The following is a 16,151-nucleotide window of genomic DNA, read 5'->3' as shown; positions in this document are numbered from 1 at the left end:
AAGGAACCAGAAGGGACATCAGCCAGGCAAGTCTTTAACAGGTACACAGCAGAGAGTCTCTAGATATGTTGACCAAGGTGAAGGCATTGAAGAAATTAACCAGGCAGTTTAAAAAGCCAGCAGGGACCGGCTGTGGGCTTGATTGACGGGCAGGAGATGATCAACAGGAACGATGAGTACTGGCAATTAGCCGACAGCTGAGTAACCTGAGCACAGAGAAGGGAGAGCTGAGTACCCAGCCCTGACAGTACTCCCTCCTCATGCCCCCCCCCCCCCCAAAGGACCACCGGGTTTGAGGGTAAAACATCTATGTACATCCAAAGATGGAACCCAAGACTGTACCCTTTCCAATGAACCAGGTACTGTATGTACCTACGGAACCTATGGGAGTCAATGATCGATTGTATCTCATACTCCTCATGGTTCTCGACCTGCACCAGGTGAGAACGTGGTACAGAGGTGGTGAAGCAGTTGCACACCAAAGGTTTTAATAAGGAGACATGAAAAACATTTGAAATATGCATGTTAGAAGGAAGGTGTCATGGATATGCGGTAATGTTTGTCTGTCAGCCTACCTCTCAATGTGTTCAGCTTAAGAGGCCAGCCACTCTCACCCGGCTGCTTAAGCAGTCTCTCCTCAAAGCATGGCTCTACCCCAGCCCCTATCAGGGAACTCTATATTAACCCATGCACTGCAGGATAGTCCTGCAAGATAGCCCTGCTATATACAATATATTGAATATTGTGTTTTTGGCTTCCGTGTGCTACTTCCTCTGTGTTCTATGTCTGATTCCAGTTACCGATCTTGGCTTGACTATGCTTACTATCTTATTACCCCAACCTTTGGCTCCTCACTATGCTTTGTTGTCGCAGTCTGCTTCCTCTCTAGCTCCCTGTAGTCTACCGTGAGCTGGGAGGCCCTAGGGGTCACGACCTGGAGACAGACTGCAGCTAAATCCATCCCCACCACTAGGGACCTCAGGTGGACACACGCTGGCTCTTAGATTCCACGCCATGGGAAATCTCATGTTCTAGCTCCCAGTGTCATCTGTGTTGGTACTACAGAGTACCTGCTCTCCTGTATCACCTAGAGCTCCATCCACAGCAGCCAGTCATAGGGTACACTACCTTGTGGTGCACTCCAGACCCCAACAGGGTGCATCTGTCACCTGGGCTCAGCTGACCTGACATAAGGTCTAATGCGTAAGCCACTGGGTTGATCCTACAGAGGTTATGGAAAGGCCCAATAAATCGTGGTGCCAGTTTCAGTGTGGAAACATGGAATCTGAGGTTTACGAGATGGCAGCCAGACCCTCTCCCCTGTCCTGAGTCTGTACCTCTCACTGGCATGTTGCAAGGACTCGTGGAACCATAAGAATAACAGTGTTGCCCCTGGGAGTTGGGTAACTCCACAATAAAATCCATAGACAGATGGGTCCAAGGCATCTCTCCTTTGGGTGTGGGTTGTAGGAGGCCCACTGGAAGGTGTCACGGTGTCTTACTCTGTGCACACATGGAACAAGGGGATACAAAGATGGTTACATCAGCGCAGAGACTGGGCCACCAGAATTGTTGGGAAATAGCCCAAATGTGTTGATTCTTACCTGGGGGGCCAGCTGCCTTGGGAGAATTATAAGTCTGGAGCAAAGCAGTGTGTAGATTCTCAGGGACAAAGCAGTGGTCACCAGGTTTCTTGGGAGAGACTGGATCTGAGCAGCAAGAATTCTGTCACCCAAAGGTGAGGTGAGACTGGTGCGTACAGTAGCCAAAATGCGATCGGGAGGTATTAAAGGGACAGGCACAGACTCAATCATGGAAGCAGAGGAAAATTGTTGCGACAATTCGTCAGCCCTTACATTCTTAGTACCGGGTAAGAATGAGACTTAATTTAAGCTTGACAGAAAAAGAGTCAACCGTGCTCTTTTGAGAGATAAGCGTTTAGCCAGATTTTTATGGTCAGTCAAAATGAGGACTGGCACAGTGGTACCTTTGAGGAGATGCCTCCATTCTTGAAGAGCTAAAATGATCACTAACAATTCTCTGTCCCCAATCTCGTAATCGCATTCAGCAGGAGACAATTTCTTAGAAAAGTAGCCACAAGGATACATAGCACTCACAGAAGTATGACGTTGAGACAGAAGGGCGCCCACTCCAGTCACAGATGCATCAACCTTAAGAATGAAGGGTAGCATAGGATCAGGATGTGCCAGCACAGGAGCTGAAACAAAGACAGCCTTAAGAGACTCAAAGGCTTTAATGGAATCTGGAGACCAATTCTGTGGATTACTGTAATTTCAGGTCATATCAGTCAGGGGTTTGACTAGAGAAGAGAAGTTCTGAATACATTTTGGATAATAATTGGCAAAGCCAAGAAAACATTGTAAAGGACGTAGACCTATGGTTCGAGGCCACTGTAGAGCTGCAGATAATTTTTCTGGGTCCATTGAAAAACCGGCAGTAGAAATGTCATAACCCAGAAATGTAACCTGTTCACAATGGAACTCGTACTTTTACAATACAGGTTATTATCTCTCAGTCTCTGTAGCACACGGGAGACATCTGTAGTGGCTCTCTAGGGATTTAGAATATGTGGGAATATCATTGAGATAACCCACCACACATTACTGCAACATATCTCTAAGGAAATCGTTGAACTCCTAAAAAAAACTCCAGGATCCGGGCAAAGACCAAACGGCATTACGAGTTATTCGTAATGTTCTGGTGTTAAAAGCAGTTTTCCATTCGTCACCCTCCTTGATCCTCACAAGATTGTATGCCCCTCTCCGATCGATCTTTGTGAAAACCGTTGCTCCCTTGAAGCGGTTAAATATTTCTGTAATCAATGGAATCAGGTAGGCGTTCTTAATAGTGATGTGATTGAGACACCTATAATCGATTGAAAATCTCAGTTCACCACTCTTCTTCTTCACAGAGAAGAAGCCAGCACCAGCAGGAGACGAGGATTTGCGGATGAACCCTTGAGAAAGTGTGTCAGCAACATAGTCCTCCATAGCTTTATCCTTCGAGACAGACAAAGGGTAAACCCGGCCATGGGGAGGCATAGCACCAGGTTGAAGGTCAATTGTCAAAGACACTGCTAAATCCACGGTACTCCTCTGGCAAGGAGGAGAGGGAAGAGGTGCTCAAGACCTTAGCCACTTTCCGAAAACATGTTTTACTGCATAGTGGCAACCAGGAAAGAACCTAAGCACAAATAATTTCATGGAGCCATCTTACAGAAGATACTGACAGGGGAACTCTCTACTATGGTGTGTCAGGTAGATGACTTTGTAAAGTGAAGAGAATGCTTCTCCCAGACCCTGAGTATACATGGCTTTCTTAGGTTTAGAGGACACCTCTGCCAAATTTGAAAAAAATGGGGATCTACAGTTGGCCACCCGTGGGCCTAGCCCCAACCTCACTTATTTTACATAGATCTTAAAGTGGGAACTGAATGCCATGTACTTAATTAGTAGATTACCAGTGCACTGGGAGTTCCTGATGGCTGATGTACTGATGTTGTCAGGAAAGGCTGGCTTGGGACAGTGGTCCGTCGCTTGTCTGTGCGCGCCTGGGAGCATGCGGGTCGGCACGCACGGTTACCGGCACAAGGTGGGTTATTTAAGCCAGTTCTCCCTTCAGATCTTGCTGGTTGATCTATAGTGTTCCAGAGTTTATTGCCTGAATCTAAACTAATCGTGTGTTGACCTGGCCTGACCTGTGACCTTCCTTGCCTTCTGCCTGCCTCTGACCCCCAGCTTGTCTACAACTCTGCACCTGCCTTATCTTCTGGTCCATCCGTGCTCATCCGTTACCGACCAGGCCTGTTCCACGTTCCTGTCTCTGTCTGCTACATCTGTTCCTGTACTGACCGTCTGGTTTAACTCGGCTTGCCTGACTCTTCTGTGTGCCTGCTCCTGAGTGATCTACCTGTTCCTGTTGGTTCCCTGCTGTCTGCTGGTTCCTGTCCGCTCCTGCTGAGGCCTGCTTGTCCAGCTACAGTTCCTAAAGACTGCCTGATCCATCCTTCGGCTCTTGATCCTGCCAGGCACCTTCAACTCCCGTGCCTCCTGTCACCACCATCAGGGGCCGTGAGTCGGGGACGCAAGAGAGGTCTTCTTCTGCATTCCGGGCTCACCACTAGGTACGTGACAGATGTAGAGTCACTGATTGTGTAGACCTTTCTCATTCTATCCAAAATTAGATATGAAGTTTACACTCTGCATACATTTTCACCAACACTGCATATATCCCTAATCATGTGGTCATGACTGAAGACACCACAGATGTGACCCATTTTTTCTTTGGTTTGCCTACCATTCCTGCCTGCTTTAATAAGAACAGAGCGGTGAGCCCTATGGATGTTGACATGTTTGGGGAGATTCAAAACAGGCTGACTGCAATTTGTTTTATTTATTTTTTTGTTATTTTGTTTCATAGTCTATTTTTATTACATCTGTGTGTTCTATAACCTTTGCTTTATGCTGAGTATCTCTTGAAAGGCCTCAGTTCAAGGGGGCAGAATAGTGATCCATTCCTGGGCAAAGGTACGTAAGCTGGACAAGTAAATGTATTTTCTGTACAATCTTCATGTATTTCATGCCATCTATACAACATAGGATTCATGGACTACAGAAGACAAATTCCAAAGAAATGTAATATACATGGTTATAAAAATATTGACTTCACTTTGCATCACCATTTGACCTTTCTGCTGAAAACCCTTGCTTTCCATTGCTTATAAATTCAGGTCTCTTTGGTTCAGCCACAAGTCTGCTGGGTTTATAGAGAATACAGAACTGTTTAACATTGGCTGCTTCATAACCCCCTTCACACCTCTCAAACGTTTTTCTATGACAAGGAAATGAGTGATGAGGTTGATACAAAATGTGCATGGCTGACACGTGATCAGTTGCCCCTAGTCTGTATGGTTCTTCTGTCAGTGCCATTATTATTACACTACGCTTTTGATATGCCTTCGGTGTCCTACTGAGCAGTAGCTTGGAGGATGTGAGGACAGGGTGACTGACATAAAATAACCAACATTCCCAGTCTATGAGCTGCGCAGTGGAATTTTGAGTGGTCATTGCAGAATCCAGCTGTTCTATGTATATACAGAGGAATTCGTGAAGGATGTATGTGCTTTTTGGGAAAAATAAAAAAATATACAAGAAAAAAAAAATCACTGGTTACTGTGTCTGAATGGGCAAAAAAACATATGTAGTACATCTGCAATACATGCACATTTCTCCATGGTTTATCCCTTTAAGAGTGCCGCAAGTACAGAAAAATACTTTGCTGATCAGCTAGAAATGTGTGTGCTCTGAACTTCTGGCTTGAGGTGACAACACAGTGTCTTTGCAACACTGAAATCCAAGCCTTGTCAGCCCTGCCTAATTCTTCCCTACTGGACTACTTTCTCCACTTCTCCATATCATAAAGGGAAGGTGTTCTCTAGTCCATCAGAGGAGAACTGGGCAGGGCCAATATCACTACTTGGGATTTCATTGCAGCATAGGTATTTCAGCTCCAGCAAAGAAATTGGGAGCACACTGGATTTCTGGCAGGATCAACAAGGTATTTTTCTGGTAATTTTGCAGATATTGTTATTCCTTCCTCATACTTTAAAACACTCCCCATCTGCTACACGAAATCTTCATGGTTAACGTGATTAGCTAATAAATAAATCAATGAGCACTTTATAGCGCTCCTATTCCTGTCATGTTAAATAATCTGCAATAGTAATCCTTCTACAAAGTACGTGACACAAACGTATTAAAACCTTATGATCCTTAAATCATAAAATCCAAAGTGAACAATTTAGAACTACAGTTGCAGCACCATCTAGTTTTTGTTAGTGTAGGAAAATTGTTTAGGTTTGGCTGGCAGCCAAGCATATTTTTTTTTTCTAGGTCAGGGTGAGTGACTCACAGGAGGGCTGGATGACTCACAGGCAGCACTTCTGGAACTTGCTGGAAACTTCTCGAAGAATGGGAGTGGAGGTGAGGGGGAGCTGTCTGGAGTATTCCGAGGGCCCTGACCAATCCACAACAGATGGGTTGGCAGGGGACAGGCCCCCATCAAATACTCAGGGTCAGCCCTGCTGGGGCAGTGGAGTTCTGGTGGAAGCTGGAGAGGGGAGTGTTAGAAGGCTGTCGGAGACCCTGGAGGGTAACCCCCTCATCTGGCGGGGGGTGTGACTGTCTGGTGGCACAGGAGCAGGAGAAGGACAGCAAGAGAACACTGCTGCAAATCTCCAGAGAGGAAGACAGCTGGCTGGCTGGTGAGAGAGACAGTCTGGGGGACTGAAAGGTATCCTGAGAGGACCGGTTGAGAACAGTCTTACCCTCCAGGATGGAGAGTCATTTTGGGAGGACTGTGGAAGAGTAGCGAGGAGGGCTAGTGAAAGGGGCAGCTGCAGCCAGGTGGGCTGGCAGTACCTGAAGAGGTATTGCTGGGATCAGTAGCCACAGGAAAACAGCTGGGCACTAGGACTTTGCTACACAAAGGGCCTGCAGTTCCTGCCCGTAAAGGGCATTTGCTACCAGTCCAACAGTGTCAGCTGGTCCTAGGAGTTGTAGTGGTGCAAGCAAGAACTGTGCAGGAGGCAGAGGAGGAGTGTATATATATATATATATATATATATATATATATATGGACTGTATATAGTCGTGTCCCTTAGGAGTTATTTTGCTGAAAAGTCAAGTGGGCATCCCATAATACCCCTATCCTTATCCAAGTTTATTCCCCTCAAAAAAATACAAAAAAAATAAGCACTGGCCTGTTCTTCTGACTCAAGTGTGCTAGGAAGATGCGGTGTGCCTGTGCAGGGTGTGGGATCCTTTAATACTTGTGGCTCCTTTAGTTAATAATAAACAATATCCATAAACTGCCTAAAATGGCCCTTTAAAAATATAAAAATAAATTTAAAAAAGTTCCTTAAGTGCACTGGGTTCAGGCGATGGACACAGAGCACTATGGGAAGCAACACATCATTGCAATCACGAGATTGCAGACAAGGAGATTAATTTTCAGGAGCTGCTTTGTGGCGCAGTCCATTGCGCCAGAAAACCGCCCGGCGCCCGTAGTATATCATTATGGCGGGTTGCTTTGATAGACAATGGCACTGCCTTAGGACATGGGCGGTGCTTTCCATCCTAGTTACAAGGTCACTTCCGGTCTGTGCCAGGGATAAACCGGAAGTGATGTCACAGCTCCGCAGAACGCACGACCTGAGTGGAGCTGAGGTAAGTATAATCTGATTGGAATTGGATTAGCAGCCCCTGCCCTGGAAATAGTAAAGAGGAAAGAAAGAAGAACAACAATAGTGGATTGAACTCTGAATGCAATACCTAACAGTAATAACTAAATGTGAGGTTTGTAGGAAAAGTCACTTGTTCTGCTTGAACAAATCATCATCACAACACTATCCTCTAAGAAATATTCACAAATGGTGTAATGATATTTATGAGATTATGGTTGGACTGGATGGATTTGTGTCTTTTTTCAACCTGATAAACTATGTAACTATGTAAAAAAGAAATGACAAATTTTGAGGCAAGTCTTTGTGGCATGTCTTTCTGGGACTTGTGATGCTCTACATCCTGCCCTGAATCGGTGTCAGTTCTGGCAATCCTCTGGCCCATGCTCCTGTAATGCTTAATTTCCCGGCTGTTTATTTAGACTGTGACGTCATGGTTCCTGGCATCGGTCAAGCTATTTACAGTGTACAGAATGCAAACATGTGCTATTTACAATATGCAGAATGCAGACATGTGCAATTTACAGTGTGCAGAATGCAGACATGTGCGATTTACAGTGTGCAGAATGCAGACATGTGCTATGTCCAATGTGCAGAATGCAGACATGTGCGATTTACAGTGTGCAGAAGGCAGACATGTGCGATTTACAGTGTGCAGAATGTGGAAATGTAGATATGTGCGATTTACAGTGTGCAGAATGCAGACGTGTGATTTACAGTGTGTAGAATGTAGACATGTGCAATTTACAGTGTGCAGGATAAAATTGACTTAAACAGTAATATTTTCTATATTTTATCTAGCAGTAATGACACATAATCACCATTTAGAGTCCTTCATTACTAACAGTGTAATTTTTCTGTTTGTTTGCGCTGATCTGTGAGGCTGTGCTATATACCATGATCTGCGAGGCTGCGCTATATACCATGATCTGTGAGGCTGCGCTATATACCATGATCTGTGAGGCTGTGCTATATACCATGATCTGCAAGGCTGCGCTATATACCATGATCTGCGAGGCTGCGCTATATACCATGATCTGTGAGGCTGTGCTATATACCATGATCTGCGAGGCTGCGCTGTATACCATGATCTGTAAGGCTGTGCTATATACCATGATCTGTGAGGCTGTGCTGTATATCATGATCTGTGAGGCTGTGCTATATATCATGATCTGCGAGGCTGCACTATATACCATGATCTGTAAGGCTGTGGTGATTACCATGAGGCTGCGCTATATACCATGATCTGTAAGGCTGTGCTATATACTATGATCTGCAAGGCTGCACTATATACCATGATCTGTAAGGCTGTGGTGATTACTATGAGGCTGTGCTATATACCATAATCTGTAAGGCTGTGCTATATACCATGATCTGTGAGGCTGTGCTATATACCATGATCTGTGAGGTTGTACTACATACCATGATCTGTGAGGCTGTGCTATATACCATGATCTGTGAGGCTCTGCTATATACCATGATCTGTAAGGCTGTGCTATATACTATGATCTGTGAGGCTGTGCTATATACCATGATCTGTGAGGCTGTGCTATATACCATGATCTGTGCGGCTGTGCAATATACCATGATCTGCGAGGCTGAGCTATATACCATGATCTGCGAGGCTGAGCTATATACCATGAGCTGTAAGGCTGTGCTATATACCATGATCTGTGAGGCTGTGCTATATACCATGATCAGCGAGGCTGCTTTATATACCATGATCTGTGAGGCTGTGGTGTATACCATGAGGCTGTGCTATATACAATGATCTGCGAGGCTGCGCTATATACCATGATCTGTGAGGCTGTGCTATATACCATGATCTGTGAGGCTCAGTGGCGTCTCCAGCTTTCAGATTTAGGGGGGGCACATGGGAGGACAGGGACAAAAATAGGGGGCCAACTATAAAACGCAATTATATATATATATATCCTGGGTCCCTTTACTTCTGTTCCAGGGCTCTTTATTATGATCCCGCAATGGGACCCTTTCACATGTGCTGGAGTGAGCCCCCTTCTTACTGAATTGGGGTGGCAGAAATCAAGAGATATGTCACCAGCACACCAGGAAAATATAAGGGTCCAAAGCAGTGGAAAAACTACCAGGGTTGCAAAGGTAGCACTTGCAACCGGGCCCTTGCTTTCTCCCACTGTGGGATTCCCCAGCCTTTTCTTGCTGTCCTGCCCCTGCTAACAGTGCTGGTCTGGCGTCTGTCTCCTTGACAGCGGCGGCAGTCTACTAGAATCTAGTGCTGGTGACATTGGTGGTGCATGCAGGGGAAGGCTGGCACTATTGGTTGTAGAGAGCTGAGCCCCCAGCTGGTCACCTAGCAGCAGTAATGCTGTGTAACCTTTTCTGTTGACATGCTGATCAGGCTGTGATCCAGGTGATGTTCCCAGTCAGATCTAATAAACACAGTATTTATTAGAATCAAGAGTACACCACATATATATCTACAGTGCGTGTGTAAATATATAATCAACTATATGTTCAGCAGCCATGTGGGCTCCATGCCAGTAAGGTATGGGCTTCAATCAATACAATCACTATCATATTTAACATTAGATTTGACTAGGAGCATCACCTGGATTGCATCCCGAACAGCATGTCAGAAGGCTCCATTGCCAATACCACTTTATAAAACTCTGGTTAGGCCACATCTGCAATATTCTGTCCAGTTCTGGTCACCAGTCCTCAGAAGGGATGTGCTGGAATTGTAGAGAGTCCAAAGAGGGGCAACAAAACTAAGGGGATTGGAGGACCTCAATTACGAGGAACAATTGCAAACGTAAAATGTATTCTCGCTGGAGAAACAATGTTTGAGAAGGGGCCATGATAGCAATTTACAAATACCTCAATGGTGAGGCAAGCATAGGAAAAAAACGATTCAGTCTCAAGGAGTGTAATGCTACGTACACACGATCAGACTATCCGGCGGACTTAGTCTGGCGGACTTCCGCCGGACAAACCGCCGTAATGTCCGCCGGACTGTCCGAACAAGCGGACCTGCCCACACACGGGACTTTTTCGGCAGACTAGGTCCGCCGGACTATGCGCCGTACTTTTGAAATGAACGAACTTGCCCACACACGGAGGAAAGTCCGTTCATTTTGAACACGGCTCCAGGTAGTTTTTTCAGCGTAGGGCTTCCCCTTTAAGTCCATACCAGGTAGCCGGGACTAGCGTCACTAGCCCCGCCACAGGGTATGGACTTAAAGGGGAAGCCCTACGCTGAAAAAACAGCGTGGGCCCCCCCCCCCCCAGGTCCATATCAGACCCTTATCCGAGCACGCAACCTGGCCGGTCAGAAAAGGGGGTGGGGACGAGCGAGCGCCCCCCCCCCCCTCCTGAGCCGTACCAGGCCGCATGCCCTCAACATGGGGGGTGCTTTGGGGAAGGGGGGCCATGCGGCCCCCCCACCCCAAAGCACCTTGTCCCCATGTTGATGAGGACAAGGGCCTCTTCCCGACAACCCTGGCCGTTGGTTGTTGGGGTCTGCGGGCAGGGAGCTTATCGGCCTCCCACCCTATGTGAATGAGTATGGGGTACAATGTACCACTACCCATTGACCTGTGAAAAAATGTAAATAAAACACAAAAAATAATTTATTGCACAGCTCCGGGAGTCTTCTTCCATCTTGGGGGGTCTTCTCGCCGGACTCCTCCGCTATCTTCTGCTCTTTTGCTAGCTCTTTTACTAGCAGAGGAGCCCGGCTTTCTTCTTTGTCGCTGCCGCCGACAAAGAAGAAAGGCGGGCTCCTCTGCTAGTAAAAGAGCTAGCAAAAGAGCAGAAGATAGCGGAGGAGTCCAGTGAGAAGACCCCCAAGACGGAAGTAGACCCCCGGAGCTGTGCAATAAATTATTTTTAACCCTTGTGTGTTGTGTTTTATTTACATTTTTTTCACAGGTGAATGGGTAGGGGTACATTGTACCCCATACTCATTCACATAGGGTGGGGTGCCGGTATTAAAGGGGGTTACCGGATTCCGATAAGCCCCCCGCGCGCAGACCCTGACAACCAACGGCCAGGGTTGTCGGGAAGAGGCCCTTGTCCTCATCAACATGGGGACAAGGTGCTTTGGGGTGGGCAGGCCGCACGGCCCCCCTTCCCCAAAGCACCCCCCATGTTAAGGGCATGCGGCCTGGTAAGGCTCAGGAGGGGGGGCGCTCGCTTGTCCCCACCCCCTTTCCTGGCCGGCCGGATTGCGTGCTTGGATAAGGGTCTGATATGGACCTGGGGGGGACCCCCACGCCGTTTTTTTAGGCATAGGGCTTCCCCTTTAAGTCCATACCAGGTGTCGGGGCCAGCGATGTGTCAATCTCGCTGCCGAAGGTGGTGACTTCCTTCGCTGTGTCCCGGCTACCTGGACTTTTCTCTGTGTGGGAAAAGTCCGTTCATTTCAAAAGTACGGTGGACTAGCACACACACGGCTGTATTGTCCGCCAGACTGTGAGTCCGGCAGACAAATTTTGAATCAAAACTACTTTCTAAGTCCGCCGGACTTTTGGGTAAAAAAAGTCCGCCAGAGCCCACACACGGGCGGATTGTCCACCGGACTTTTCCATCGGATAGTTTGATCGTGTGTATGCGGCATTAGAAGTCACGGCACCACACAATGAGATTGGAGGAGAAGTGGTTTAACCTTAAAGTGGTTGTATACTCTTTTTTGTAACTTTTACCTACAGGAAAGCCTATAATAAGGCTTACCTGTAGGTAAAAAAATATCTCCTAAACCTGTACGGTTTAGGAGATATTCCCCTCGGTATGCGCCGCTGACTGCAGCGGCGCATGCGCACGAGGGGATTCTCGGCCTGAAAATCCGGCAGTGGCCGGCGGCCGGAAAGAAATCTCCCGCGCGCATGCGCGGGAGTGACGATATCGCGGCTCCGGCCACTCACAGCGCCGGAGCCGCGATACCCGGAAGAAATGCCGAGGGAGCATGTCAGCTCCCTCGGCGTGGATCGTGGCAGATGTCGGGGCCTCGTTCTAAGGTAAGTATATCATAATAGGCTAGTATGCGGTGCATACTAGCTCATTATGCCTTTTGCTTTGCAGGTGTTAAAAAAAAAATAGCGGGTTTACTACCGCTTTAAATTGGGCAGGGAGTTTTTTACTGTCAGAGCAATAAGGATGTTGAACTCTCTTTCACAATTGGTGGTAACTGCAGGGAGTATGGATATTTTTAAGAGAATCTTGATCTTAAGCCCCGTACACACGAGCGGACTTTTCGACATCCAAACTCCGACGGACTGAGTCCGTCAGACTATCCGATCGTGTGTGGGCTGCAACGGACTTTAGCTTCGCAAAAGTCTGACGGACTTTAGAAATGAAGCATGCTTCAAATTTTCCCGACGGAACTCCGCCGGACCCGGTCCCCTTCGAAAAATTCGCTCGTGTGTGTGCTACTCCGACGGACTAAAACCGACGCTAGGGCAGCTATTGGCTACTGTCTATGAACTTCCTACGTCGAATCCAGTCGTACGTCATCACGTTCGACTCCGTCGGAGTTTGGTGTGATGGTGTGTGGTCAAGTCCGTTCGGTCGAAAAGTCCGCCAGAACTCCGTCGGAACTCCGTCTGAACTCCGGCGGAACTCCTTTGGAGGTCTGTCAGACTTAATCCCTCTCGTGTGTACGGGGCTTTAAAGAACAAACATACAGGAATATGGGAAATAATTATAGACACTGACACACGTGCACCTACACAGGTTGAACTGGATGGATTATTTTCTTTATTCAACCTTACCTACTAAGAAACACATGCTGTTTGTGTGTTAAAGAAAATATTTAAATCCTGCTCCTTATAATTTTCTACTTGCTACAGTTGAAAATAAATGTCCATTTGACCCCCCTAACCATTAGACCCCTTTCACACTGAGCCGCATTAGCGCTAAAGTGCCACTTTAGCTCTGTTTAAGCCTTTTCAGCCGCTAGCAAGGCGCTTTTAACCCCAAAGAATTGCTTTTTACCTGCTTTTTAGGTGCTGTGGAAAGCCCTGCCTATTCATTCCAATGGACAGGGCGTTTTGCCCCAAAGATGCTGCCTGCAGGAATTTTCGGACTTTTCAGGCACTTAGCAGAGGCTATTTCCAGCTCTAAGGCACCTGAAAACCACCCCAGTGTGAAAGGAGTCTTAGAAAATTGAAAAAAATTGAAAAAAACTATTTTTTTTTAAATAAAATTCAACTAGTGTATGAGCAGCCTTATGCCGCATACACACAACAGGACTTTCCATCACAATACACTATGACGGTCTTTTCGAAGGAGTTCCACTGAAATGGACTTACCTACACACAATCATACCAAAGTCCATTTGTTTAGAATGTAATGGCGTACGACGGGACTAGAAAAGGAAGTTCAATATCCAGTAGCCAATAGCTGCCCTTGCGTCGTTTTTGGTCCGTTGGAATAGCATACAGACGAACGGTTTTCCCGATAGGAATTGATTCCATCGGAAAGATTTAAAATGTTCTATTTCTAGGTCCATCAGAATTTTTGAAAAAAAAAAGTCAGCTAAAGCCCACACACAATCGGAATATGCGATGAAATTATTCCGTCTGACCTTTTCTGCCAGAAAGTCCAGTCGTGTGTACGCGGCATTAGGCTGCTTTTACACTGGATCGTCGGCGGTAAAGCGCCGCTATTTTTAGCACAGCTTTACCGTTGATTTTGTAGAGGTTTTCGGCTGGACACACTTGCCGCCCCCAAAATGCAGGAGGATCCTGCACCTCGCGGGAGACTTGGGATGTCTGCTATACTGACACACTATACTAACAATACACTATACTTACACACTATACTCACAATACACTATACTGAAACGTTATACTGACACATTATACTCACAATACACTATACTGAAACGTTATACTGACACACTATACTCACAGTACACTATACTGAAACATTATACTGACACACTATACTCACAATACACTATACACTATACTGAAACAATATACTCACAACACACTATACTGACACACACTGACACACTAAAACCTTGCACCTGACCAGCAGTCAGGTGCAAGGCTTCATCCAATTAGGCCCCTAGTTCGGCCTGAACATCGCCTGTTCACCCATTCGGCGAACACCCAAATTTGCCTAGAATGCACTGTGCAGCGTGCAGTACATTGTGGTGCACTAAGCAGGATGTTCACCCACCGAGCGCCCCACAATGCACTTCAGGCTGCACAGTTCATTCTAGGCAAATTTGGGTGTTCGCCGAATGGGTGAACAGGCGATGTTCAGGCCGAACTCTTGCTCGGCCCAAACCGTTTGCCAATCAGTACTCCCCACCACAGAGCCTGGTGAAATGATTACCCACCTGGCTTTCCATATCTCTTTCTGGAGTTATTGCTGGCTGCTCACATACACCATTGGATGTTCTAATTCCCCTTTTATATTATCAATAATAGAAATACAAAACAAGGAGGGGTAGTGAGGGTCAGTTGTAATGATCATAGCAGGTATGTAGACATAAAAAAATGAAAGGGTGGCATAAGAAATCCTCAGAGGGTTCTTGAATGTCTCTGCAATATGCATGCTGTGACTACTGCTGAGGGCCCTTCATGTGGCATAACCAGTGTGGCCTCCTGCCGATTGCAACTTACCCCTTCTACTTCCCCTCCTCCACTTTTTTATCTCTTTCTCTGCCTAACTCCTTCTAGTGTGGCCTTTTGTACGTACTTATTTCTTCTAATTGATATTTGGAGGTGGAGGGGTCGCCCTGACATCTGAAAAACAAGACCCACAACAGGTACCTGGGGTTCCTCCTAACTGAGACAAACCCCTAGCCCTCTCCCCCTCCCCTCGATTGTATTGTTTATTATTATCAATTGGATTAAGTAATTCACCTGAACTTCTGTCCGGCCTCATATACTTCCTTATTTAATGGTCTAATTTCTACTGCTTTTTGAGGCCTCCTTGTTTATTTAAGCAGTTTATGTCAAGTTCCAGATTGTCTCTTCTGTATGACTTTGTTCTGTTGACCATTTTTTTCATCTGATTTCCCTTATTTTCTTTCCGATATGTTTTGAAAAAATTATAAAGAATACAAACAAAGCAAAAAATCCACAGAGGGTTTAAACTTTCCTGTATCAAACAAAAACTAAAAACCTGAGTTTCTGGTGGAAACCAAAACCCAATTCCAATTAAAATAAAAACTTAAAATGCTAATATTATAACTCCATAGATTTGATAAAAGTTTTAAAGGCATCAACTACTAACCATTCGCACTCACATGATTCTAGTGTGTGTGTGCTAGCACTGTACAAAACAGTTTATAATCTCAGCATACATAGGGTTGCCAACCATCCGGGATTCACCCGGACAGTCCGGGTTTTGAATCATGTGTCCAGGTTTCAGGCAGACAAGCTCTCCAAGTAACCAAGATAGTCACACACAAATCTGTTGCCATCTGAGGACTGTAGGCAGCTGTTTGGGGGCAGGTTTGGCATCACTGGGGGCTAGGCCAATGATGCCAGCAAGAGCAAGTTAGCCACACCCACTGTTTGCTGCGGCACACTATGCGCACCGCATCACTACTCTCCTTGGGGACACCCAAAGGTGTCCCAGGCCACTAAAGTGTTCGGGTTTGGCTTGAAGAAAAAGGTGGCAACCCTAAGCATACATCACATTTCTTGCTAGCTCCCGTGATGTTTCTCAGATATATGTTTACATGACTAAACTTCAGCTGATGCATTTGATTAATCAGACTTTATCATGTCACACAAATGGAAGCATTTATTGCAGAGATGTACCTTTCTTTTTTGCCCTGACATAAACTTTAAATTGCTGTGTTTGTGCCTTGAGATGTACCCATACATCGCTGGACTTCGGTGGTTATACCAGGGTGATGCCTGGTACTATTCTTTAGAGCGGGCAGTTG

Source organism: Lithobates pipiens, unplaced genomic scaffold, assembly GCF_037356315.1.
Source record: "Lithobates pipiens isolate NorthernLeopardFrog02 unplaced genomic scaffold, aLitPip1_a1.2 Scaffold_30, whole genome shotgun sequence".
Lineage (NCBI taxonomy): Eukaryota > Metazoa > Chordata > Amphibia > Anura > Ranidae > Lithobates > Lithobates pipiens.
Note: the sequence above shows the minus strand (reverse complement) of the source record.